The 25477-nt window shown below is 36.2% G+C and overlaps 1 protein-coding gene across 1 annotated transcript in view; it reads left to right on the top strand.

Annotated features, from left to right (window-relative positions):
• TMEM182 (transmembrane protein 182) overlaps positions 1-25477 on the top strand; it is an 89182-nt gene that overhangs the window by 61377 nt on the left and 2328 nt on the right. The window lies entirely within an intron of this gene.

The following is a 25477-nucleotide window of genomic DNA, read 5'->3' as shown; positions in this document are numbered from 1 at the left end:
TGACATCCACAGAATTTGAAAAGTTAGAGAGTAATATCATTTCATAGTCTTGAGGAAGCCTTCTGATCAGCCTTTGTACATTTATCACGGTAGAGAACTTGTCAGAGGAACTTATGGTGCATAAAATGGTCCAAGTATGTAGTTTCCATCTAGGCCATGACCAGGCCTTCTTGGTGAGGAAAAAAAAGCTAATAAAAATCCCTTTTTTACTGAGTCCCTACCATTTTATCTCAGAATGACTACCTCAGGGAAGAACATGCCTTTCTATATGTTTAGTAATATTTCTTTAAACGGAAACTCTCCATTTGCAAAACCAATCCTCACTAGGAAAATGACAAAGCATTAGCAACATAGTGTTCAGTGTCTAGGCCATTACTAGATATAGAGAAAATGGTCAAGTTGAAACATTTCAATAGACATCTATAGTACAGAAATTTCACACCCTATTTAATTTCATAATTCCATTCAGCCTTAGGGGAAGAATGATCTTTCGTTGAGTTTTAAGTTTTAGTACCACAGGCATAAAAATGGCTACCAGGGACAGAATATACTTCACTCAAGAAAATTTAGTGATTAAGACAGAAGTAGGGAGGTATGGAACTCTTTCATGAGAGCATGATCAAACGGAAAATCACTCTTCTCCAGTGTGCATCCTGGTTGGTCTAGCCAATAGTGGTATAGTCTTTGAGATCAAATTGGCAGCTGTCACTACAGACACGTGAGAGTATAGGGTAGGTACTAGACCTGTGATCCTGAATCCATTGATATAGGGAGCTTTAAAGTAAGGACATTATTGTTTCTATAAGTGTAGGATCCTCTGGCACAGAAGTCTTCATGGCTTGAGGGTCAGCTCTCCATCCATCATATCTCTTTAATTCTCTAGTTGAGAGTGCATCACTAGCTTTCTAAGTTTTCAACCAAAAGGGCAATAAAATACAATTGCTATTATCATTTAATTATACTTTCCCAGTATCCCTCTCAAAATCCCTCTTTGGCATAGCTCTGCAGTTCCAAGTGTTGTATAAATGAAACTGGGAATGGGAGGGGAATCTAAAAGCGCAGGTTCAAATTTTAGTCCTAATACTTCCTATCTCTGTGACCTTGAATACAATAATCATGATTTTGTTTAGTTGTTTCAGTTGTGTCCAACTCTTTGTGACTTTATTTGGGATTTTCTTGGCAAAATACTGGAGTTGTTTGCCATTTCCTTCTCCATTTCATTTTACAAATGAGGAAACTATGGCAAATTGGGTTAGGTGACTTGCCCAGTGTCACCTAGCTAGCCAGTGTCTGGGGCCAAATTTGAATTCAGGAAGGAGTCTTCCTGACTCCAAGCTTCCTACTCTGTCCACTGTTCTAGCTTCCCCAGTGATAATATCGGCTCACATTTATTTAGCACCTTAAAGTTTGAGATGTGATCTCATTTAATTCTCACAATACTAGGAGGTAGATGCTATTGCTGACACTTTTTATAAATGCAAAAATTAAGGTTAAGAGAAATAGTTACTAAGCAACCAAGGAAAGATTTGAACTAAGGTCTTTTTGGTTCTACATCCAACTCCTCCCACAATCTCTGAGAGATATTTTATTCATCTATAATCGAAGGGGATTGGGCTAAATTATAGTTAAGGTCCTTTCTCGCTCTAAATCCTATCATCTATCTAGTCTGACAGAAGGTTACAAATGAGAATTAATGCATTAGCAATTTCAAGTTAGCTCATTGCCAACATTCACTATAGAAATGAAGTATTGCCAGCTATTTAGGCTGGGTCATGATGGACTTTTGAAGCATGAAGAATCTAAAGTAATGGATGATCCACAAGACTAAAGCTTTAAATTTTCAATCTAGAGGCCACAGTAAGTTTTTTTTTTTTAATATAATGAATTGTTATCTTAAAGGAGCCTTTCAGAATCACACTATAAGCAGATATTTATTAAGCACTTGCTATGTGCCAGGCAGATTGTATGAGACTTTCAAGTAGGACCAGCACCTCCAGGGTGAGGGCTTGCCAACCCCTTTTCAGAACCACTCATCCACCTTTGGTGTCTGCCTTTTACTCAACTCTTACCTGGGGTTCTAAAAAGCTGTAACATGCAATGGCTACACTCTGGTAAAACTATCTTAGCAGACAGACTAAATAACATTGTGAGGGGACTAAATCATGGTTGAGGGTAAAGTGCCACTTGCACGTGAAGACAGTTCATGGCATGAGAACAATTTGTCCCAGTGTTCATGAAGGCAGAAGGTGAATACTTAAAGCTTAGTTAGACATCTAAGATGCCAAGTTCATCCATTGCATCCCAGACCACAGCCAGTTGTTCTGAGTTTTATCCTATCCCTGGTCTTTGATAACTGGGGAAAAGAGTAAGACTAACGAATTTGTGTAACTCTGCCTCACTTAAATCCATTTTATGAGCACATGAAGATATCAGCCTGTGACGTTATTGGTCCTCTTTGAAAACGAAGAATGAACAACAACAATATGCCAGGCAGAGGGAATACAAAATCAAAAATGGATGAGTCTTTGATTTAAAGGAAGAGAAAATATGTACACATATTTGTATTTATAAAATAAATATATACAAGATAAATATGTTCTCTTTTGGTGGGGGAAAGGCACAAGCAGCTAGGAAGATCAAGAAAAGGATTATATGGGAAGTAGCATTTGAAGTAGGCTTTGAAAATAGCTAAGAATTCCAAGAGGCAGAAGTGATGATAGTATATTCCATGCGTGGGGGCAACCCCAGGCATGGAGAAGGAAGATGGAATTATCATACATTTATATTCCATTTTAAGAGTGTAGATTACTCAGAAAAAATATTAATTTTAAGTTTTTAAATGTACTTACTTTAAAAGCCATTTTTTTTTAGTTTTAAAAATGGTACTATGTGCTATTGAAGTTTAAGAATTAAGGGTATTTATTTTTTCATTCTAATGAGAAACATTTAAAACGGTTACTAAAGCAATCTTTAACATTAAATTAAAACTATTCCTTCAACAGACCCATTATCTCACAGATATATTTCCTTAACAAGGCAGATTGCAACTCATTCTTCCCTTCCCATCTTTGTTCAGGTACTTCTGCAAATTTGTTATTGATAATCTACCCAATATTTTGTGGCCCTTCCCCTTGATTGCTAGATCTACTTGGATACCAATGGAATATGTAGGATGTGCATAGATTCTCACTTTGTTCTCACTCGCTCATCTTTTCTAGTGCTATATTTCTCTAATGATATTCCTTGAGGTTCTTTTACTGTGAAGTTCTTTACTGCTAATATTTTCTACTTTTCCTATGTCCACACATACTGAATTGACCTCTGAGTGATTCACAACTTTAATTCTTCAGAGATTGTGGTATTCTATGACTCGTAGTAATAAAATATCTTATAAGAAAGTTGACAATAAACATACTTGGGATCATTAATATCATCATACAAATTCTTAAAGGTAATTGAGACTACCTTCATCAATATATGTTCAAGTATATGGATTGATGGATCAGCTCTATGGACTGAACATTCAATTGCACAGAATAGACTGGATGATCAGCATTGATTCATCCACTTGGTCTTCAAGTGTTGATAGTCAGGCTGAATCCTTTTGATTGATCATGGTTCTCATTTAAGAGAGTCTCTAGTGTTCCAGATCTTGATACAAATTAGGACAATGTTATTCATAAGTAGGAACATCTGGAGGATCTCGCCTTCTTTAGATAATCCCTTTTCCATTTGGATTTTCTTTAGACAATCCCTTTTCCATTTGGATTCCTTATTAAACATTGTCTATGACAATGACAAACATGTTTGATAGATGCATAACTGACTGTTTTATGTCTCAATCGATAATAATTCAGAGGGTCATCAAATAATTCATTGTTATATCTTTTAAGGAATTTTGCATTATTTTGACATAGGACCTAACAAATGTTTACTTGGAAGATAAATTTTAAGGTAATTCCCCCCCCCCCCAGATCTAATATTATTATTGTTACAGCCAACAAACAATGAGAACAATAGGATTTTGTATTTCAAAATTTTTTTAATCCTGTGACTTTAAAAATGTAGCCTGCTGAATCATATCATTTAATAATGATACATGATTTAAGTAATATTTTTTACAAAGCAATTAACACATTATCGCAACTGATCTTCACAATAACCCTGTAAGGTAGATATTATTATTACTCCTATTTTATAGAAGAGTTTGTTGAGGATGAATGAGGTTAAATGACTTACCCAGAGTCACATATCTAGTAATTATCTAAAACAGAATTCAAATTCAGACCTTCCTGTCTTTAAAATTAGTGTTTTCTTTGCTCTGCTAATTAGCTTACTTTGTAAAACTTTACTAGTACCTAATTCATAACTCCCTCAAAGATACCTTTAATATGTGTGTAGATTTTCTTATCAAAATTCTATAGAAATTTTCAGTTCTATAGATGTATAACTACCATATGAATTAATGGATATATATATATATATATATATATATATATATATATATATATAATTTCCTTGGTCTACTATTTTTGGTAAATATTATGAGTTTCTTTCCCCAATGTCAACTTTGATTACTTCTTGTCTTGCAGATACAAAAAAGAAAAAAGACATTTTCAAAATAAGTATGTTGCTTCTGGGACAGAACACTTCCAAGTATTTTGTTGTTATTGTTCAGTTACTTTCAGTTTTGTCTGAGTCTTCAAGACCCCATTTGGCATTTTCTCGCAAAGGTACTAGAGTGGTTTGCTATTTTGTTCTCTAGCTCATTTTATGGAAGAGGAAATTGAGCTAAACAGGGGTAGGCAAGAAGAGGAAATTGAGCCAAACCAGTAGGCAACTTACATAAGTAGTAAGTGTTTGAAGCTTGAATTGAACTCAGGAAAATGAGTCTTCCTCACTCCAGGCCCACCACTCTATAGTACCACCAAACTCTATATACCTTATCTAGTCTAGAAGTACTTTCCATCTTTGTTTTCTTGAATTATATTTTCACTTTCACATGACCTACAAAGGATACTATAGTGTTAGAATCTTAATGCAGTGACCTCATTGAAATTGATGACAGAAAGAGTTTGTTATAGATATCTTTACGCTTTTTTTCCCTTTCTATTTTTCGTCTATTGATTCTCCTTCCAGATTTATCCTATAATTTACTCAGAATGCTGCGGAAACTGGTGCTCACAATCTTTCACTGACTTTAATTTCCCTTTCAGTGATTCTGGATATTTTTAATGACATGATACTGTATTTAATCTTCCACCTTGCTCTTTTTCATGTTTTTTACAAATGAGGTTATATTATAAACTGATGTTATCCTTAAATGTCATTTCCCCCTTCCCCATTTATCAACAGAATAAATTTTTTTTTGCTGGATAAGATGTTTTCTAGACTCATGATCATTCTGGTGACAGATTTATAGCACTTAGAGTTGATGATAATTTGATTTGATTTCTTTTTGTTTCCTTTTTTGGCATCAATAATTGTGTAAGTAATAAAATTGAAACAATTTTATTGCATACCATTTCTCCTAACTTTTATTCTTTCTCATAATTTGGCATTAATTTTTATCTTTGCTGTAATAAGACCAAAGTTTGCTATTCAAAGATAGTTAATTTAGAAATGATTTCCACTTTATAACTAAAAATTTCCAGCCATTCTGTTTGCATTTTTGTGTTATTATTCGATGCTCACTCTTCACAAGTTTTCCAGAAAATATTCATGATACATATGAATGGCATTTTTTGTGTCTTTGATTTCTCTAGTTTTGTACTCTTGAGCTATATTTTCCAACACTTTTTTTGCCCATCTACTTCTCTTCAACTTTGCTTTGAAGCTATCTAGTATTAAACTATATGTTGATGGGCAGCTAATTAGCTCAGTGGATGGAGACAAATGGTCCTAAGTTCAAATCTGACCTAATTTACTTTCTAGTTGTGTGACTCTGGGCAAGTCCCTTATCTGCAAATTCTTAGACTTTACTGCTCTCCTGCCTTTGAACTGATACTTGGCATCAATTCTGACAGATGGTAAGGGTTTTAAAAAATAAAATGAAGTATATGTTGATTCAACTTGAAAAGTCTTATTGGATTGTTTGTTGGGTTTCTCTATTTCTTCATATTTTCCAACAGAAGTTGATGCAAAAACTCCATTGTTTTACCTAGTAATCTTTTTTGTAGATGCTTTTCAGTACTGTACTGTACGATGAGATAACCAGCTGCCCGGTTATGTTGTTTCTTGCTTCCTTTGGACTGTGAGATAAAACCAACTCCATTAATTCTCTTCTCTCCTCTCCTCCCCTCCCCTCCCTTTCCTTTCTCTCCTCTCTCCTCTCTCTTCTTTCTCTGTCTCTCTCTGTCTTCTCTCTTTCTTCTCTCTGTCTCTGATTCTCTCTCTATCTCACTCTTTCTGGTTCTCTGTTTCTCTTTCTCCCTCTCCTTTCCTCTCTGGAGAGATCCAGAGATATATACTTATTTTTTGTTGTAACTTCTTTTTCTTCTTTTAAGACTATCACAATCTACAAATTTTAAGTTTCTCAGAAAAAACTAAAGTCTAGTTAAAGAAAACAAGTCCTGATTTTTTATCTCTACACCGTGAGTCTGTATCTATGGAAAAGGCACCAAACAGAAGTTCAAATAAATATTTTAAAAATCTACTTTGGACCATTAACTATAAAATGTATTTTGCATATTTACTAGCCAGCACTAATTAGAAACTATTACTACTCAAATCTGTGAGAACTTATCACATTAGAAGCAAAATTTGTAAGCTACATGGCTCAGAAACTCTTTAAATGGATAACAGACTTTAAATGAACATAGTACAAAATGACCTCAGAGGAACAGGAAAGACCATCCTTTTTCTGATGAAGAAACTCAGAAACGAGAGAAAATGGAAATATCTTGCCCCAGATTATGCAGGCACATCACATTCTCTTTTTCATGCATTTATCACCTTCTAATTTTGTGTCAGTGTTATTTGTGTACATGCATTTTCTCCCTATTAAACTATCATCTTGTTAAGGGCAGGGACTGTTGTTTATCATATTTATGTATCTCTATGGCTTAGTAAATTCCATTCCTAAAATAGGTAATTAATAAAATATTTGTTAGGCTAAATAATTGTATTTTAAAAAGTTGGCTGCATATCAAATATTACTTTCCCATTAACTTAGATTAGAAATTAGAGCTATATTTTATAGCAAGAATTATCTATAAGATTTAGTTGGCACTTTGGTTAAAAATATTAAAATGATGGACATGACTATTATATAGATAAAATCTCCTAGCAACTAAATTATAGTGAATTTTATTATTGCTAGAAATTTTATAGGATCTGAAATTTGAGAAAGAACAATGTTCCAGTTTAGGGTGAGGGAATTAGCCAGTGAAAATCACTTTACAGAAGGCAAGGAGAAGTCCAGAAATGATATAATCACTCCTCCATTCATTCCGGGGCACATCTTCTATGAAAGATTTTGTTCTTTCTTTCTTTTTAAATTTAAATTTAAATATATATATATATATTCATTTATTTGTTCATTACATTAAAGTTCCCAGGCAACTCCCTCTTTTGCTGCCCACCCTACATTAGAGAAGGCATCATTTGACAACAAGATATATGTATATGTAAAACTTATTTGCTTATTTCTTATAATAAAACCTATTCTTGCTTATTTCTATTTATCTCTTCTTTCTCAAGAGGTAGATATACACAAGTCATTCTTCAAACAATATTTCCATTGCTATATATAATGTTCTCTTGGTTTTGCTCATTTTACTCTTCATAATTTCATGTAGGTCTTTCCATGTTTTTTCCCCTTCCCATGTTTTTCTTAAAAAAAAACAAAACCTAATCTGCTTCTCATTTCTTATGGCACATTATTAACCCATCAGAATCATATGCCACAACTTACTCAGCCATGCCCCAAGTGATGGAGGCATCCCTTCAATTTCCAGTTCTTTGTCACTACAAAAAGAACTGCTAAAAATATTTTAGAATATATAGGAACTTTTGACAATAAATTTGACTTTAAACAAAACTTATCTTGTTGAGCCACAAGTTCCTCGGGTATAAAAGGAGTTATTTGGATTTAACTTCTAAGGTTCTTTCTACTTCTAAATATTCTGAGATTATGAGAGGTCAAAGAGGGGGCCTTAGAGATTCAAGTTTGAGGAGATCAGATGGAGAGATAAAGGAAGGAATCCAAGACAAATTTCATGGAGCTTGACCTTGAACCAGTTTTTGAGGGAAGAAAAAGATGACAACAGGCAGAGACATGACAGAATGTGGTTGAAGGTGAAAGGATGACATGTAAATTCCTAGAAGTAAGAGAAGGCAACATAAGAGCATGGAAGAGTGAATAGTCCAGAACATAGTGAAGAGAAGTCATGTAAAATAAGACTGGAAAGGCAGGTTTAAGCCAGGGCTTGGAGGGCTTGGAATATTGTTAAGGTAAAATTTAGGGTTGTTGCCTGAATATATTATATTAGTGGTCGCCAGGGATTAAAATTCAATCCCAATGAAATACTCAAGTCAGTTTGGGATTTTATGGTGGCTTAATTACAATAGAAGGAAGAAATTAAGAAGGAGAAAAGGGAAAGGGTATAAGATTTTCTCCAGCCTTCCTTCAGCCAAGGGCAGTTCAGAAGGCCAAGGGGCCTTCTCAGAAGATTAAATCTAGTTTGGCTTCGAGCCACAAGACCTTCTCCAAGATGAGAGACCTCCTCAAAGGATAGTGCCTTCAGGAGGTCAAGGAAAGGGGGAGTCAGCCTTATCGCTCACCAAGGCTGATTCAGGGAAGACGCCTAAACCTAAACCATGCTTACAGAATTACTCCCAGTATAACTCATTGCCAAGTCTGCCAAGCCTCAGGCCCACCAAATGCTGCCAAGAGCTCCCAGCACCACTGAGTGATCACAGGAAATGACGCAAAAATATAAAGGCAGTTCTTTACATCACTTCCTGTGTCTCACTTGTATCAATGGTGGCTTAAGCTTGGCTTAGGACAGCCCAGAGGGTCAGTCAGTTGTTTCTGATTTGTCACTTGCTAGCACATGCCAGTCGTAGGCCATCCTCCCTTACAGTTAATCCTTAAGTGGGGGTGTAGACAGTCCTTGGTTGCTAAAATTCTAAAGACTAAGCAGAGTGGAGTAAATCTAAAATTCATAATACAAAGTTTAGTACTTTATTTAGTAGAAAATTAGAAGGGGTTCCCATTTATCATTTTTAAAGTAAACGTAAATTCATAAAACTGAATATTGGCAGTGTTTTCTTCCATAGAGAGAATGGAAAAAAATTATCTGGTCTTTGTAAAAGTGCCTTTTGGAGGGATAATGGGTAGAGTGGGCTGATAGGTGACACAATGGAAAAAGAGCTGGAATTGAAATCAGGTACACTAGAGTTCAAATTCTGCTCCCCACACTGACAACCTGGAAAAGTCACTTAATTCTTTCTTTTATTTTAAACCATTACCATCTATCTCAGAACCAATACTGAATATTGGTTGTAATTGGTTGTATAACAAGGCAGAAGAATAGTAAGGTATAGGCAATTGGGATTATGTGACTCGATTGGGATCACACAGCTAGGAAGTTGTCTGAGGTCAGATTTGAACCTAGGAGCTCCCATCTCCAGGCCTGAGTTGGACTCTGGTGACTTCTAACTCAAAATCTATGACTTTTAGAATCTATTACTCATGCTTTATTACTAACAAATTGCCATTTATTTGAGCTCTGTGCCCCCTCCCTCCAAAATTACTTTGTATATATAATAAGGTATGAAAATTGACTGACTCTATACATAGCCCAAGTGAGGCGGTTAAGTCTCATTTTAATAGCTTCTTCCTCATGTCCTTATTAATTTTTATCCCAGATTCTAAGACATTCGAGAGATATGCCTTGATATTTCCTAATAAACTAATAGGAATGAATCCTCTTTTCCATCAAGTAATCATTTTACTCTGAGACCTCATCCTAGTTTTTAAAAAAAATCTGAGAATCTTTTTTTTACTGAATTTCTTTTTCCTCAAGTCTCCCAGTCTTAAATATCTATGTTTTTGAATTCATAATTTACTAACAGTGTTATATGTAATAAAGAAATATTTACATATTTCACCACTGGTTCTTGGTGAGAAAATTCATAGCCAATGTCACTACCAACAAGTGCAATTGCTGGCCTCTTAATTTCTGGAATAGTTCCACTATCTAAGTCTCTCAGGATGGCAGTCTCTTAAGAAATATCTTTGTAATACCTTATCTACAACATAAGATTTATATACTAAGTTCTCTTAGGATGTCTCTTATGTCTTTCTCAAAGATGACATTTAGTACCCTCAGTCCCTCAGGAAAGAAGTTCACTTAGTCCTTTCTCTCTGCACCTCAGTCTGTCTACTGTCATGACAGATAGCTTTTTCTAAATGGCAATTAAACTTCATCTCTCCTTAGACTTATTGCCTCTTAAAAATATATCAGCACTCTTGCCTTGTTGGCAGAGATGTCAACTGCTCTAGCCACTCTGGAAAGCAATTTGGAAAAATGTGAAGAGGTTACTAAAATGGACTTGTCCCAGAGTTTCTACTGCTAGAGTTATACCCCCAAAAGGTTGATGATAAAAAGAAAGGCTCCACCTATATCAAAATATTTATAGCAGTACTTTTGTGGAAGCAAAGAACTAGAACCAAAGTAGATTCCCACTGGGGGAATGGTTAAATAAAATGATGTATAGGAATTAATGAAATATTATTGTTCTACAAGAAATAATAAGTATGATAATTGCAGAGAAAAATGGAAAGACATGAAGAAATGAAGTATTCAGAACCTGGAAAGTAAGGTATACAATAACAACAAAGATGTAAATGAGAAAACCAATAGCAACAAGTCAATCAAAATCAAATATAGAATTAAAATGAGCCAGCTTGTCCCAAAAAAAGAAATGAGAAGACATCTCTTGCTACTTTTTTGTAGAGGTAGGGGATCATGATATGGAAGACTTCATATAAATCTTATTATCTTATCTATATTCATATAATATCCCCCTTTTGTGGAAATTGTTTTTCTTCCTTTAAAATTTTCTTTATTACAAGGGATAACTCTTTGGGTAGGAAGAAGGATAAAATTGTAAATGTAGGTGATATAAAAACAAAGAATAAATAAAAATATGTTTTTTTAAAAAAATACAATAACACTATCAATAGTCTCTATGGGAGGACATTATTGACTCTGAGAATGCATCTATATTTGATATTTATTCATTAATCTTCTATGTCGTTTTTATTCGAGAATGTAGGGCTCCTTTATAGGGCAAGAGTTCTTTCCTTTTAACTTTATATTTCTATTACCTGGCATATAGTAGACACAATAAATTCTGGCTGAATTGAAGTATACCAAATAATTTAGATGAAATTTTTAGATGTAAACCAGTTTTCTAGTTTTAAGTCTAGTCTGAATGTTAATTATTAAAATTAAAATATCTATGGTGCTCTTAGCCTTCCTTTATTCAATTTCCAAGTCTAAGTTACTGAATATAAGGTTAAATAAAGAAAAGCATTATTGGTGCCTAGGGCTAAGGGAATTCATTCATCTTTAGTTTCTTTAACTATAAAATGGGGATAATATTATCCATATTGCCTGTCATAAGCACTGTCGTAAAAGAGAGATTAGTTTGTTTTGCTTGGTACCAGAGAGCAGAACTAGAAAAAAAATATGTGGAATTTACAGACAGGGAAATTTTTTAAAAAGAGATGGGATTTATTTGTGGGAGAACTTCTTAAATAGTTGGAGGTTTGCAGGTAGAGGCTGGATAACTTCTTTGGAATCCTTTAGAGAGAATTCCTCTTGAGCTAAAGGTTGGCCTAGATTAGGTCTCTGAGGTTCCTTCTAATTATGAGAGTTTACATTAAAAAGGGGTTTTGTGAGAAAAGTATTTTTTAAATATGATATAAATATGGAAACATTTCACTGTGGTGTATGTGAGTCTGTGGACTTCAGAGCCCACACAAAGTGTATTCCAGCATACAGAGTCAACTGATGATTAAAGTTATGTTCAAAACCATCTTAGAATTCTGTCTCTAACTGGTACCAGCTGAGCTTGGTGTGGCCAGGTGAGAAGAGTACCAAAAACCTGGAAGATCTGAGTTTGAATGTTGCTTTTGACATATACTAATTGTGAGACCAGGGTAAATAACTTAACTCTTCAAGCAATTGATTCCAAGTGACAGATAATTGCTATGGCATATTTGGATTTCATCCCAATCTATCAAATCATATAGAAAAACAAAACAAAACAAAACAAAAAAAAATCACCAAGCTATGTCATATTTTTTCTTGTACCTTTCCTACAAATCCAGGTTTCCTTTTATTCTATATAGTTGCCTCTATAGTGCTAGTTCTTGTGGAATTCCAGGACTAGGAGTCCATTTGCAATTAATTTTCTTTTTCCAGGCTTATTTCTGGTGCCCCTGGCAGCTGCTGCTATATCTTTCTGATCTAGAATGTGTGAACTCCTGTAGGAGGCAAAACAACCAGATTTCTAAGGAATATACAATTCATATTTCATTTTTACTTTGATCTATTCACTTCTTTAAGGATAGACAGCTGTGAAGTTTCCCTACATCCAAAGGCCCTCCAAGGAGGGCCAAAGGAATTGGTTCAAAAGATGATTTGGAACTAAAGATGCCTTCAAATAATCTTAAAATTTAAGAGAGCCTTCCCTAAATTACTGAGTTAACTGAAGCCAACAAGTTACTCTAAATATGCTTCAGAATTTTAGTGTGCATTTTCAAATTCATATAAATATTTTCCTCAGCTAGACTATTTAAGTTCAGATCAGTTTTTGAGAAAAGGTTTTTATTTCCAAGACAAATGTTTGCTCCAAAAAAATTTCAATCCAGTTTTTCTCCGAGCACTAAAGAAGGTTACATCTAACTTTTTAAAGACTATCTTTCAATTGCATTTCAGTGGGCTATCGAGAACTTGCAATTTGATTTCTCAGTATGTTTATCTGCCCCTGGGATGATCCTTTTATTTGCTATTGTTTCAATATTATTAGTAATTGGCTACCTAATGACATTTTTGTGACTAAATGCAGATAAAACTTTATGTGACATTTGTTTCAGGCAAAATGCTTTTGAAATTGAATCTGCATTATTTGGAGTTCAAGGTTTGGTGTTATGTGAGAATACCAAGTACTCGTAAGACTGGGAGTCTGGATGAATTTCCCACCCATAGGTAACACAGAGTCCTGTCACACATTGTGATATTCAGCTGCCTTTTATTCATACTGATTGAAATCACAAAAAAATCTCAGGGATTCTGAACCTTGTTTGATTGTATCTTGAGTTATCCCCTTGTAGCTTCTTTTTGATGGGTTTCAAAATCTATTGCTCTCAACTTTACTCAATAAATTAATTAACTAGCATTTATTAAATACCTAGTGTTGGCCCAGTACTCTGCTAAGTGATGGGTATACAAAAATTAAAAAAAAAATGAAATAATTTACATCTTTAAGGAGCTTATATTTTACAGGGAAGACAATATGAACTTATATATACATAATTTATAAAAAAATTAATGCATTGTGCTTTTACAAGGGAGGTTATAAACTTCCTGCTTCCAGATATAACTAGTAACAAAATTAAGTGTCTTTTAATTCATCTCTAGAGGAATGTCAGTCATCCTAGGGTAAGAAATAATTATTAAATTCCAACTTGTAGGATCATAGACTCTCAGAGTTGGAAGGGAATTCAGTCTGATGAAAATTGTACAAAATCTCAAGGATTCTGAGTCTTGCTTTGATCCTTTCTTAGGTTATCCACTTTTAGCTTATTTTTGATGAATTTCAAAGTCTTCTGTTCATAACTTTAATCAACAAGTAAATTAAGCCAGGTGAATTAGTTAAACCCATATGTGGAATAAGAATCCCCCTTTTAGCACCCTGGCCAAGAAATAATTCAGCCTTTACTAGAAAACCACCCAAAAGTGAAACTTGCTACCTCCTGAAATAGCTCATTGCACTCAGAATATCTCTAAAAGTTAATACATTTTCCAAATTTGTCTTTTTGCAACCCTTGACTAAGCCCTAGTTTTGATTTTGGGGCCTAGCAGAGCAACTCTTAAATTTTTCTCCAAATGGTAGCTTTTCAAATATTTGAGGACGACCTGAAATCTATAGGATCTAATGATCTTTAGTTTCTTCAAGCATCTCTTATATGACATGTTCTTGTGGCACTTCACTATCCTGGCCACCATACTTTCATCAACTTATTTATCAATGTTCCTTCTCAAATATACACTTTAGAATTGAGTATTCCAAGGATGGTCTGATCAGGACACACTATAGTGGGATTTACATCTCAGTAGTCCTGGTTACAAAGTTTCTTAGCACAGGCTAAGGGCCTAGTAGTTTTTTGGCTGTGATGTTATACAAATAACTCCTATTGAGCTTATGTTCTGTTAAATCAACTAGAACTTACCACATTTTGCATCTGTAGCACTCCATATATATTAAAAAGTAACAAATATATTTTTCTCTCCCTCCTTTTCCTTACCCCACTAAAAATAAAACAAAAACAAGTGTCACAATAAGAAAGCATATTAAAGCAAAACGATTTTTTTTCAATAACTGAAGACTAAAATACATATTTCTTATTCTGTACTAAAATCCATTGTATCTCTGTCAGGGGATAGATGACATATTTCATCATCAGTTTTCTAGTAATATGGATGATCCTTTCATTGACCATAATACTCACAGCTTTCAAAGTTGTTTGTCTTTATAGTTGCTATTCTGTATAGTTTTTATTCTAGAAATTACTTTCCAGATTCTGCCCATTTTATTCTTCTTCTGTCTTACTGAGGCATTCTTACTTATTTTTTCCCCTTTGGGTCATGGAATCTTTTGGCAATCTGGTAAAGTCTATGGATATTTTCTCAGAAAAATATTTTTAAATGCCCAAAATAAATTATATAGAAATTACAAAGAACCAATTATACCAAAATACAAATTATCAAAAATGATCAAAAATATATGCTATCAAAATGTCATTTAGAAAAAAAAGTTTGTGGATTCCAAGTTAAGGACGCCCTGATCTAACCACCCCTCCCCATATTCTACTTCCCAAGTTCATTTCTGTAATACATACATACAATTTTTACTTTTATCCTATTAGGTTCCATCTCGCTAGATTTGGACCAATATTCTAACTTGTCAATGCATTTTTGGATCCTGACCCTGCCAGTGAATGGTATCAGCTATCCCTAGCTTTGTGTCATCTGCAAATTTGATAAGTATGCCAGTTCTGCTATTATCCATGTCCCTGATTAAAACTTTAAATAGTACCAGGCTGAAGTAAGATAGTCTAACTCCCTTAGAGACAGCCTGACTAAAGTCCTGGATAGTCTCAAAAGCCCCTTCTGTCTCAAGGTCTTATGAACCTTACTAACAGCTGTACAAACGTCTTCAGGAAACATTTCAGTGAACAGCTTACCAGAACATTGCCTTGGAAGCTGGGCTGGAGTGTTATATCTCAGTGACTGTGCCTGCCATCTCACCAAAGGCTGCAAAAAGGAAAGAACTGGGTGTGAATCCTAGGTCTGTCATTTACTCTCTGCAAGCCTTTGGACAGTTTTTTTTTTGGGGGGGGGGTCAGTTTTCTCTTTTGTAAAATGAGGGAGCTGGATCATGAGACATCTGAGGTCTCCATGCAGCTTATAATCTATGATACTATACCCCATAAATAGGGCCATAAATAAATATTCACACTATGAAGACATGACCTAAGAGAGCATGTTGCAATGGAGGGATGAGTACTGAGATGGCCTCAAGGTTTCTGTGAGATAGAAAGCACTGTTTTAGGGGTGCTATTTGGTGAGATAATGACCCTTTAGTCTCCTTGGTTTCATCATTATCTATAAAGTAGACTTCATGTATTAAATGTAAGAGAGAGGAAGCTCAAGGTAAAATATCCTTTTGAAAGCTCTTAACTCTTGTTTAGGTTATTTCCTTGCCTAACGCAAGAGGGAGGACATTAGAAATTTGTGGAAGAAGGGGACAATTTTGGAGAATAAGGGCATATGTGACAATGTTCAAAAACAAATATTTTTGGAAGGATAGTATGTGACTCATCTTCAAACAGGTCATCACATACCCTTTAGGGGCAGGCCACATCCACAGCTTGGGAAACCATTATGCCAAGAAGTCCTTAGCAGAAGATGGACCGTGTGTTAGGAGGGTCATAGGGGTTTATGCTTCAGATGGGTATGACAGAGTGACTTTTGAAGTATCTTTCAACATGAAACCTTTTTTTTTAAGCCCTTATCTACTGAATCAGTTCCAAGGCAGAAGAGTGGTAAAGCTAGGCAGTTGGGGTTAAGTGACTTGCCCAGGGTCACTCAGCTAAGAAGTATCTGAAGTCAAGTTTGAACCCAGGACTAATCCTGTGTCTATTCCTGACTCTCCATCCACTGAGCCACCTAGCTGCCCCAATACTGAACCTCTAAATGTTAGACCTGGAATCAATCCTAGTGATTGTAGCATCATAAGATTTAGAGCTAGAAAACAGAAAGAAATAGTAGTCAAGGGCAGCTAGGTGACTCAGTGGATTGAGAGCCAGGCTTGGAAATGGGAGATCCCAGGTTCAAGTCTGGCCTCAGACACTTCCTTGTTGTGTGACCCTGAGTAAGTCATTTAACCTCTATTGCCTAGCCCTTATTGCTGTTTTGCCTTGGAAGCAATACACAGCATTGATTCTAAGGCAGAAGATAAGGGTTTTTTTTTTTTTAAATAAAAATCACTTAGGCTGACAGTCTGATGTTATACCTGAAAAGTTTCTGAGGTACAGAAGAGTGACTTGCTGTTAGTCGTATAACAAGCTAGTAAATGACATACCTAGGATTCAAACCCAGACCTTCTGACTTCTAATCCATTAAGGCCAATGCTACTGAATGATTATATCCCCAGTAGATAAACAAGTTAAATGTTGTCATGGGGATGGCAAACATATCCCTAATGGAGTTCTCTCAGGAAATAATTCCTCCTTAAATAGTGCTAATATTTACATCAGAGATTATTTTATCATGGATAATGTTACATGCCACTGTGGTATTAAGAAGACAACTGGGAACATGATTTATGGTCCTGGTCACACTAGTATCATGGACTGTGATCCTTATTTCAAATATATTTTAGGAAAGTAATGGGTTTCTGCAAATTTTGGAAAATAAGTGATGAATAGAAGCCTATTGATTATTTACAAAGGCATTTTTTTGTCATAAATAGTCTGAAAGGACTCTATGTTTATTTTCAGCAAAAAAGATTAGAACCATTATCAGCAAAGCAAAGGCTTTGCAAGGTGTTTGTATGAAGTAAATGATATTATGTAAATTTCTAAGTATGGCCTTTATACTAGCAGAGCAACACTGCCCATATATTTGCCACATAGATTTAAATGCAGAGCCTGGCTGTACAACACGTGGCGTTGCCATATTGTTGTCACCCTCTGAGGTATGGCTTTGTGAAGGGTTTGTTCTTCAGCTATGGCTTTGCTATTTCTTTGTGATAGAACTATTGCTTGCCGGTTTGCATTGTTCTCTTCTGAGTGCTGGTGGTTGGTTCCTGAAATGACAATTTGCATTTACATGAAATGATAGAGGGTAATATTTTTTATTAGTAAGGTGACTATATTTATTCTATCTTGCTTCTTCATCTCTATCATGGGTATATGAATTGGCAAGTTTTAATCAGCTTCATTTGTTATTTTTCTTTTCTATCCATCAGGAAATTCATGAACCAAGACAGAGAAGGTGGCATCTCTTCTTCACGTGGGGAGGGACACAAAGTTGTAATAGAAAAATGTTTTACTCATGAAATGCAAAGATTCATTTGATATGAATGTGGAGGACTCGTTTGAAGGAAGAGGAAGGAAAGATAGAAAAAATGTTAGGGATTATAACAATAGTTCAGTTGAGTGCAAATCATGATTTCTACTTGATTGATGGCAATTAGAGGGTACAGAATAGAGATGAAGGTCCTCATCTCTGGCTTCTTGACCAAGCTCAAATTCTACCTCCTTGTACAAAAGGAATTTGAAGATTATTCACAATGACTCCTTTCCCCCTTATTTTCCAATTATACTGTGCAATGCATTTGGTTATTTTTGGGGGTGCATCCCAGTATACAGTATTGAGGAGTTCCGGAAAGACTAGCACCTCTGCTGTACAGGGCTTGAAGAGCCATCTTCAGGGCTGCTCATCTACCTTTGGTGTTCACCTGTTTCCCAGCTTTCACCTGTGATTCTAAGAAATTGGAGCATGTAACCACATTCTGGAATTAGCAGGATTTGGCCACTGATTGGATATATGAGATCCACAAAGAGGGAAGTGTTGAAGCTGACATGACTAAGTGAATGGTGGTTTGGCCAATAGTGGCAGTGAAACTAGAGAAAAATATATTTTGGAATAAAAGTAGTAAAAAATGGTTTTAGACAAGTTGAGCTTGGATTAGTATATCTTATCTCTGATGCTTACATCCATGTGGATGGACCTTAACAAGGCAAATGCCTCTCTGGTTCTCAATTTGCAAATCCAGAATGATCTCTGAGGTCTCTTCTAGCTTTAAATCTATATTCCCATGATCCTAGGTAGAGTGGTGCTATAAACGAGTAGATATATGAAATTAGAGCTCTGACAATAACTAGGATTGAATACTGGTAGTGTAGAAGTGAAAAATTGAGGCTGTAGTTATGAATGGTATTGCCAGGGGAAAAGACAAAGAAAGAAAAGAAAGTCCAGAGGGAACCTTGGAGAATGCCCCAGTTGACAGGAGGAGGATGAACAGACAGAAAACAAGACAGAGAAGGAACAATTAGGCATGCAATATGAGAAACAGGAGAGTTAGGTATTTCAAAATACAGGAAGGAGTGAGTCACCAGAAGGGAGGAGTGTTCAGAAGTGTCAAAAGCTGCAAAGAGATCAAGGAGAATGAAGACTAAAAATAGGCTACCGATTTCTTTTTCTTTTTTTTTTGTTTTGTTTGTTTTGAAACTCTTAACTTCTGTCTTAGTATCAATTCTAAGACAGAAGAGGGGGCAAAGATTAGGCAAATTGAGTTAATTAGGGTCACTCAGATAGTAAGTGTCTGAGGTCAAACTTGAACCCAGGTCCTCCAGACTCTAGACCTGTTTTTTTTTTTTTTTGATCCACTGTGTTATCTTACTGCTTTAATATTAAATTGGCAAAGGTAACTTTTGAGGGGGCTTTTTCAATAGATAATTTAAACAAAAGAGTAAAAGTATAAAGTGTATATAGCTCTTTCACCCTTCTGAGAAGTTAGCCATAAATAGGAGAGGTAGAAGAAGGAAAATAGCTAGATTGGATAAAAGATTGCTGAAAATTTTCCAGTTTACACTCAAGAAGACGAGCACATTTAGTTGTCAGTTGAGGGGAAAATGGAACACCATGGGGCTGGTAGTGAAAGATGCAGAAAACATCTAAAGTTATTGATGGCGTATTCTCCTGAGGTATTTCTGCCTCAAAGGCTACAGTGAAATGCTAAAGTAAGTTGTGGTTATTTTAATTGACTTCTGCTGGGAAGACTTCTCATGGGAGGCAAATCATGGAAAGGGGGTGGTGAAGCCCTTTCCTGAGGGTCTAACATTGTTTTGAGGCAGGGTTCTGGATTAGGCTTGGTTACTTTATAATAAATCAGGCATGATTTACTTACACATGATGTGATTTTGATGCTACATATCTGTCAGGGTGTGAATTTATTGCTCATTCTTCCCCTGGACGACCCCCCTTTCCTTTCCCCATCCCCTATTCAGTAAACTCCAGAGGCCCCCTGATACCTTCAGAATCAGATGATGTCTTCTGGTTCCCATTTAAGGTCTTAGCAACCTGGTCAATTCCTACCTTTCTAGTTTTAAACTTAACTCAGTTCCATGCAATCAGTTATCTACCTACCACATGCTCAATGATTTAGTTTCCCTGACTTACTCACTATTCCTTGCACATCACTCCATTGCTCTATTCTGACTAGCCCCCATGTTTGGAAACCTCTTGCTTCTTGTTTCTCCTGGCTCATTTGTTTTACCTGGAACTCAGCTGAAATCTTATCTTCTTTTATAAGCTTTTCTCAATCCCCCTGGCTATTAATGCTTTCCCTTAGAAATTACCTTTCATCGAATTTTTTATAATTATTTTTACATTACATGTAATGTTATATTGTTTATTTGTAACTGTATTACAAAGTAATTTCTTTGAGGCAGTTGATGACTTCAAATCAGGAAGACCTGAGTTCAAGAAAGACTTGGAAGGAATCCAGTAGAAATTAGCTGAAAATCTCAGTCCATACTTTCTCCTTTGTCTTTGGGATGTCCATACTGGGCCTGCTAGGCTCATATTTTTAAAGCAGCAGCCTGGGATTCCTAGGCCAATGGAACCAGATACTATACTAGTGAGGTGGGGAGAACAAGGCAATTAATCTTTTCTGAGACAGAGAGAAAGAAGAGAGAATAAGAGAAAAACAGAGGAATAGAGAAATAGAAATAGAGGCAGAGAGACAAACACAGATACAGAGAGGCAGAGAGAGAAACTGAATCAGAGGGAGCAAGGTGAGTTTGAGACCTTTCCTACAATTCTACTGTTGTAGCAAGAGTATAATTCCATGGTAACAACAGAAGTTGTAGGGACTGAGAAGAGGTTCTTAATGTAGGAGAATACAAGCATGACTCCTGGCTACCAAAAAAAATAGTTAGATTATAAATTCTTTGTGGGCAAGTGTTTTATTTTGCCTTTGTATCCTCAACAGTATAGTTTCTGGCATAGAAAAGATACTTAATAAATGCTCGTTAACTGATTAATTGATTGTTGCAGGCAGTGATGAGGATAAGAAGGTATTTGGGTAGCTTGGGTTAATAGGATCTTTAATTTTAGGCTTTCATCTCAGATGAAGCTCAGCACAACTGGGGAGCAGAGGTGCAGAAACTATTTAATGACCTTTATTGGTAAAGCTGTGAAGTTAGGAAGAGGCAGAGAGAATGAGCAGATTATACCCTATATTAACCCAATCCTCAAAGAAAAGGACAGGAAAGAAAAAAGTCCAAGGAAGAAGGTTCAGAGAAGGCCAGACATCAGAAGAAGGGGAAGGGATGGTTTTGCCTGGCAACTATTCTGATAGGATGCTTCTTGTCATGGCCATGGGAAAGGAACCAGACTGTTCTCCAACTGTTTACCCCAAATTCCCCTGTTATCTTCACCATGGTAGATGTGGATGTGTGTCGGTTTGAAGTCATGGATCTTGCTGCCTATAATCTCAGGACTTTCCCCTCTCTAGTCCATCTTTTGTTCACCTGACAAAGTAATTTTCTTAAAAGGCAAGTCTGATCCTAAGTAATACATTTCAGTGACTCACTATTGCCTCTAGAATCAATGTAAACTTCTCTGTTTGGTATTTAAAGCCCTACACAGCATGGTCCCTTCCTAGCTCCTGACCTTGATTTTTTACAAACTGTCCCTCATGCCTGGAATGCTATCCTTCCTCATCTCTGACTTGTGTTCCTAGCTTCCTTCAAGATCAATCTCAAATTCTTCCTCCACCTACAAGAAGACTTTCAAGTTTTTTCACATTGACTCTCCCCCCCTAACCCCCCCTTTAAGACTATTTTCCATTTATACTGTGCAACTATTTTATGCATTTAATTATTTTTATATTGGGTCCTTGGGTATAGTATGAGAAATTCAGAGAGAAATAGCCCCTCTGATGTAAGGACTTAAAGAGCCCTTTTCAGGACTGCTCATCTACTTTTCGGGTCTACTTGTCCCCCAGCTTTCACCTGTGATTCCAAGAAACTGTAGATGGCAGATGGACTGAACCAGTCTGAGGGTAACCAACAAGCCTCAAACCAGGCATGTGAAGACTCCCCCCTCTGCTAAATGGGTAGATGAGAATAATTTGTTCCAAAGGCCATGAAGGTAGTTAATACAGCCATGTGGAGTTCTGAGAGCTTGGGCAGATATTGAAAATGCCAGGGTCATCCACGGAATCCTGGGTCATTGTCAGTCATCTTGATTTTTATCCTGCTACTAGACAGGGATGACCCTGAAAGAGAGTGAGATTGGTGACTTTGTGCTTCTCTTTTTCACTTAAATCCCATTCATGAGGAAGTCAAGACATTACCCTCTGATGTCATTGGTTCTCTTTGAAAATGAAGGACAAACAACAACAATGTTGTGTCACTTATTAAAATGTGAGCTTCTTTAGGTCAAGGTCTGTGTTTTTTCATTTCTTTGTATCTTTAGCATTTAGTATAAAACTTAGCATATGGTAAATACAAATTGTTAACTGGTTCCTAAACCCATACAGAATATCATCATATTTATAGAAATTAAAAAAAAAAACTAACTTCTGCCTTCAGATCAATACTAAATATTGGTTCCAAAGCAGAAGAGTGGCAAGGACTAGGTAATCAGAGTTAAATCACCTAGCTAGGAAGTGTCTGAGGTCAGATTTGAACTCAGGACCTCTGATCTCTAGACCTGGCTCTCTATCCCCTGAGCCACCTAGATGCTCCATATTTATATAGATTTTTAGAATTTTCAAGCACTTTACATATATCACCACATTTTATTTGATCCTCACAGCTATTCTTGAGGCTGATAACTATTATTGGTACCATTTTGATGAGGAAATTGAAATTGAGACAGGTTAAGTGACTTGCCTAGTCACATAGCTAATAAGTGGCTGAAATAAGATTCAAACTCAACTCTTCCTGACTTCCAAGTCTAGAATCTAATATCCCACCCAGGGCTTTTGGACCTTGGAAGCTATCTAATCCGGTTCTCTGAATTTATGGACAAAACAGCTGGGACCAAGAGAGGGTAACTAACACTAATAATTGTCTTTTGCTAGGATTCTGGAACTTCAGTGCTGATTCTGTCTGGTACCATGTTTTATTCTAGAACTAGAGAAGTAAGTGATGGTGAAAGCTATGTTAACAGTCATCCTACACTGGCTTATCTAAATGATACTTAGTTAAGCTTGATAAAAGTGTCCCATTTACCCTAAAGGTGGGTAAAAGGTGTTTAGACATAGAGATTGAAACATTTTTTGGCAAATGGAAAGAAAGTGGCAAGGAAGAGATTTCAGATACTTGAGGGGGGGTAGTTGCTGGAGGAATATCTGGAACTGAAGAAAGAACAGATGAAGGGATTAATTTGAGCAGTTATAGGGATACAAAGACAAAAGGGAAGAGGAAGAGGATAGATAATTATACTGAGATGTTTTGGGAAATCAAGAGTGGAGTTTGAGGAACTCCTTTGGTATAAGCTCAGTTTATTCGATGAAGTAGAAGGCCAAGCCATTTTCTGAATGTGGGTGGGGGTATTCTAATTTTGAATTTGAAAATGAAGAAAAATATTTAATACTTTCTTTGGAAAATGAGATAGAGGATTATTTAGTAGCAAAGATGGTTTGCCAAAGAAGGGTGTGGACCTGGCTAAGGTTGCACTCTAAAAATTGGCATCAGGTTTAATCAGCTCAATTTAATTTTATTCTCCAATAATATCCAGTGCTATATGGTTAGGAATAGAGAAATAGGACAGTGAGTAATGAAGAGGAGTTAGCTTTTAGCTACTCGTATACCCTTGACAGAAGATCTGTACACCTCTATCAGGAAAGGTCATCTTCTTTGACCGATCAAGCAGCTTCGGGAGGGATGCACAATGGAGTGGTGAGTTAGAAAGGGGACACCCACCTAGCCTGCCAGATCAGCTGAATCAACCCTGATGATCAATGGCGTGATAAATGTTGCAGTCAGATCACCCTCATAGCCAGGAATTAGATTTTGGGAAATTGGGAATAGCAATCAATCATTCACTGATGATTTATTAAGTGCCTACTTTGGGGCGTGTTCCGGAAATATTAGCATCTCTGGTGTGAGGGCTAGCAGAGCCCTTTATAAGGCTCATCCACCTTTGGTATTTACCTTCCTCCCAACTCATTTGTGGCTTCAAGAAGTTGTAGCATGTAGCAGTCACACTGCGATAAACCAAATGGAGAAGGACAGACAGATCTCGAGCCCCATTGGGGAGTTAGAGGGTTGTCTGCCCCAAGCATGTGTAGACTTCTCTTGGTAGAATGGGCAGATAGAACAGTTTGTTCCAGTGCCATGAAGGCAGCTGAAGCAGGCACTGTGGCATACTTAGATCTTGATTAGACATCTAAGAAACCAAGGTCATTTACTGCATCTTTGTCTTGTCTCTGGAAGTCTGGAAGAGAGTCTCTGGATGTCTCTGGAAGAAAGAGTGAGACTGATGACTGAAATTCTGCTTCGTTTAAATCAAGTTCATGAGCAAGTCAGGACATCATCCCTAATGTCACTGGTCCTCTTTGCAAACAAGGAGTGAACAACAACATCTTCATCCCAGGTCTAGGTAGAAAGAATACAAAGAAAAAAATGAGTCCTTGCCTTCAAGATATTTTACATCTTATCATTAAAGAATTCTAGGAAGGTAGCTGATAAGCAATGATTAAAGTGAAAAAGTAGATTATCAGTCCAAATGCACCTGGATTTGTACTTTCAAAGGGATATTTCTTGAAACAGTGAAAATCTAAGTTGCAGAGCTGAGATTTAAAACCAGGTCCCCTGTCCTTGTTCAAACCCTCCTTTGCCATGAGACATACTGCTTTCCTACTGAACTGAATGGAATTGAATCTGTGCTGAAATTCTCTATGATCAGTATAGCTAGGGACAAAGTATCATTACTATATTACTATATGTTTGTATACCACTTTATTTTTTATTCTGCAGCATGCCATGAAACTGCTTCTGCAGGGGCTGGTGATCTGTATGTGTGGGGAGAGTACCCTCATGGAAAAAATGATAGATACTCGAAGTATTTATTTTTAGAATATTAGTTTTCAAAATATGTTTATGTCCTTTTGTCTTTTCTTAATGAAATCTTTAATATTCTTCTTGGGAGCAGGGGAAGCATTAGAGGGCATCATGAAATCTCAGTGTTATCTTTTTATGCCCATCTTACCTGTATTACCTTGGGCAAGTCAATTAATCTCAGTTTCTTCATATGTTAAAGGAGATGTTTGGATTAGATGGCTGCTGAAGCTTCTTCTAGCCCCAAGTCTTTGCTTCCATGATTGTATTTTCTTCTTGTTTTTCTTTCTTCAAATTAAATACCATCATTGGTTGATTATGTCTCAACCTACAAATTTGTCATGTTTCAGTCATTTTCAGTCATGTCTGACTCCTTTGACCCTGTTTGGGGTTTTCTTTGCAAAGATACTGGAGTGGGTTGCCATTTTTTTTTCTCCAGCTCATTTTACAGGTGAGGAAACTGAGGCAAATGAGGTCAGGTGACTTGCCCAGTATCTGAACTAGTGTCTGAGGGCAGATTTTAACCTAGGATAGGCCCTCTAAAACCCTCTACCTGCACCTTTTGAATATTAGTTTCTGGTTATCAGTGTGATG

The sequence above is a fragment of the Monodelphis domestica genome, chromosome 8, assembly GCF_027887165.1.
Source record: "Monodelphis domestica isolate mMonDom1 chromosome 8, mMonDom1.pri, whole genome shotgun sequence".
Taxonomy (NCBI): domain Eukaryota; kingdom Metazoa; phylum Chordata; class Mammalia; order Didelphimorphia; family Didelphidae; genus Monodelphis; species Monodelphis domestica.
Note: the sequence above shows the minus strand (reverse complement) of the source record. Positions and strands in the feature narration are given on the sequence as shown.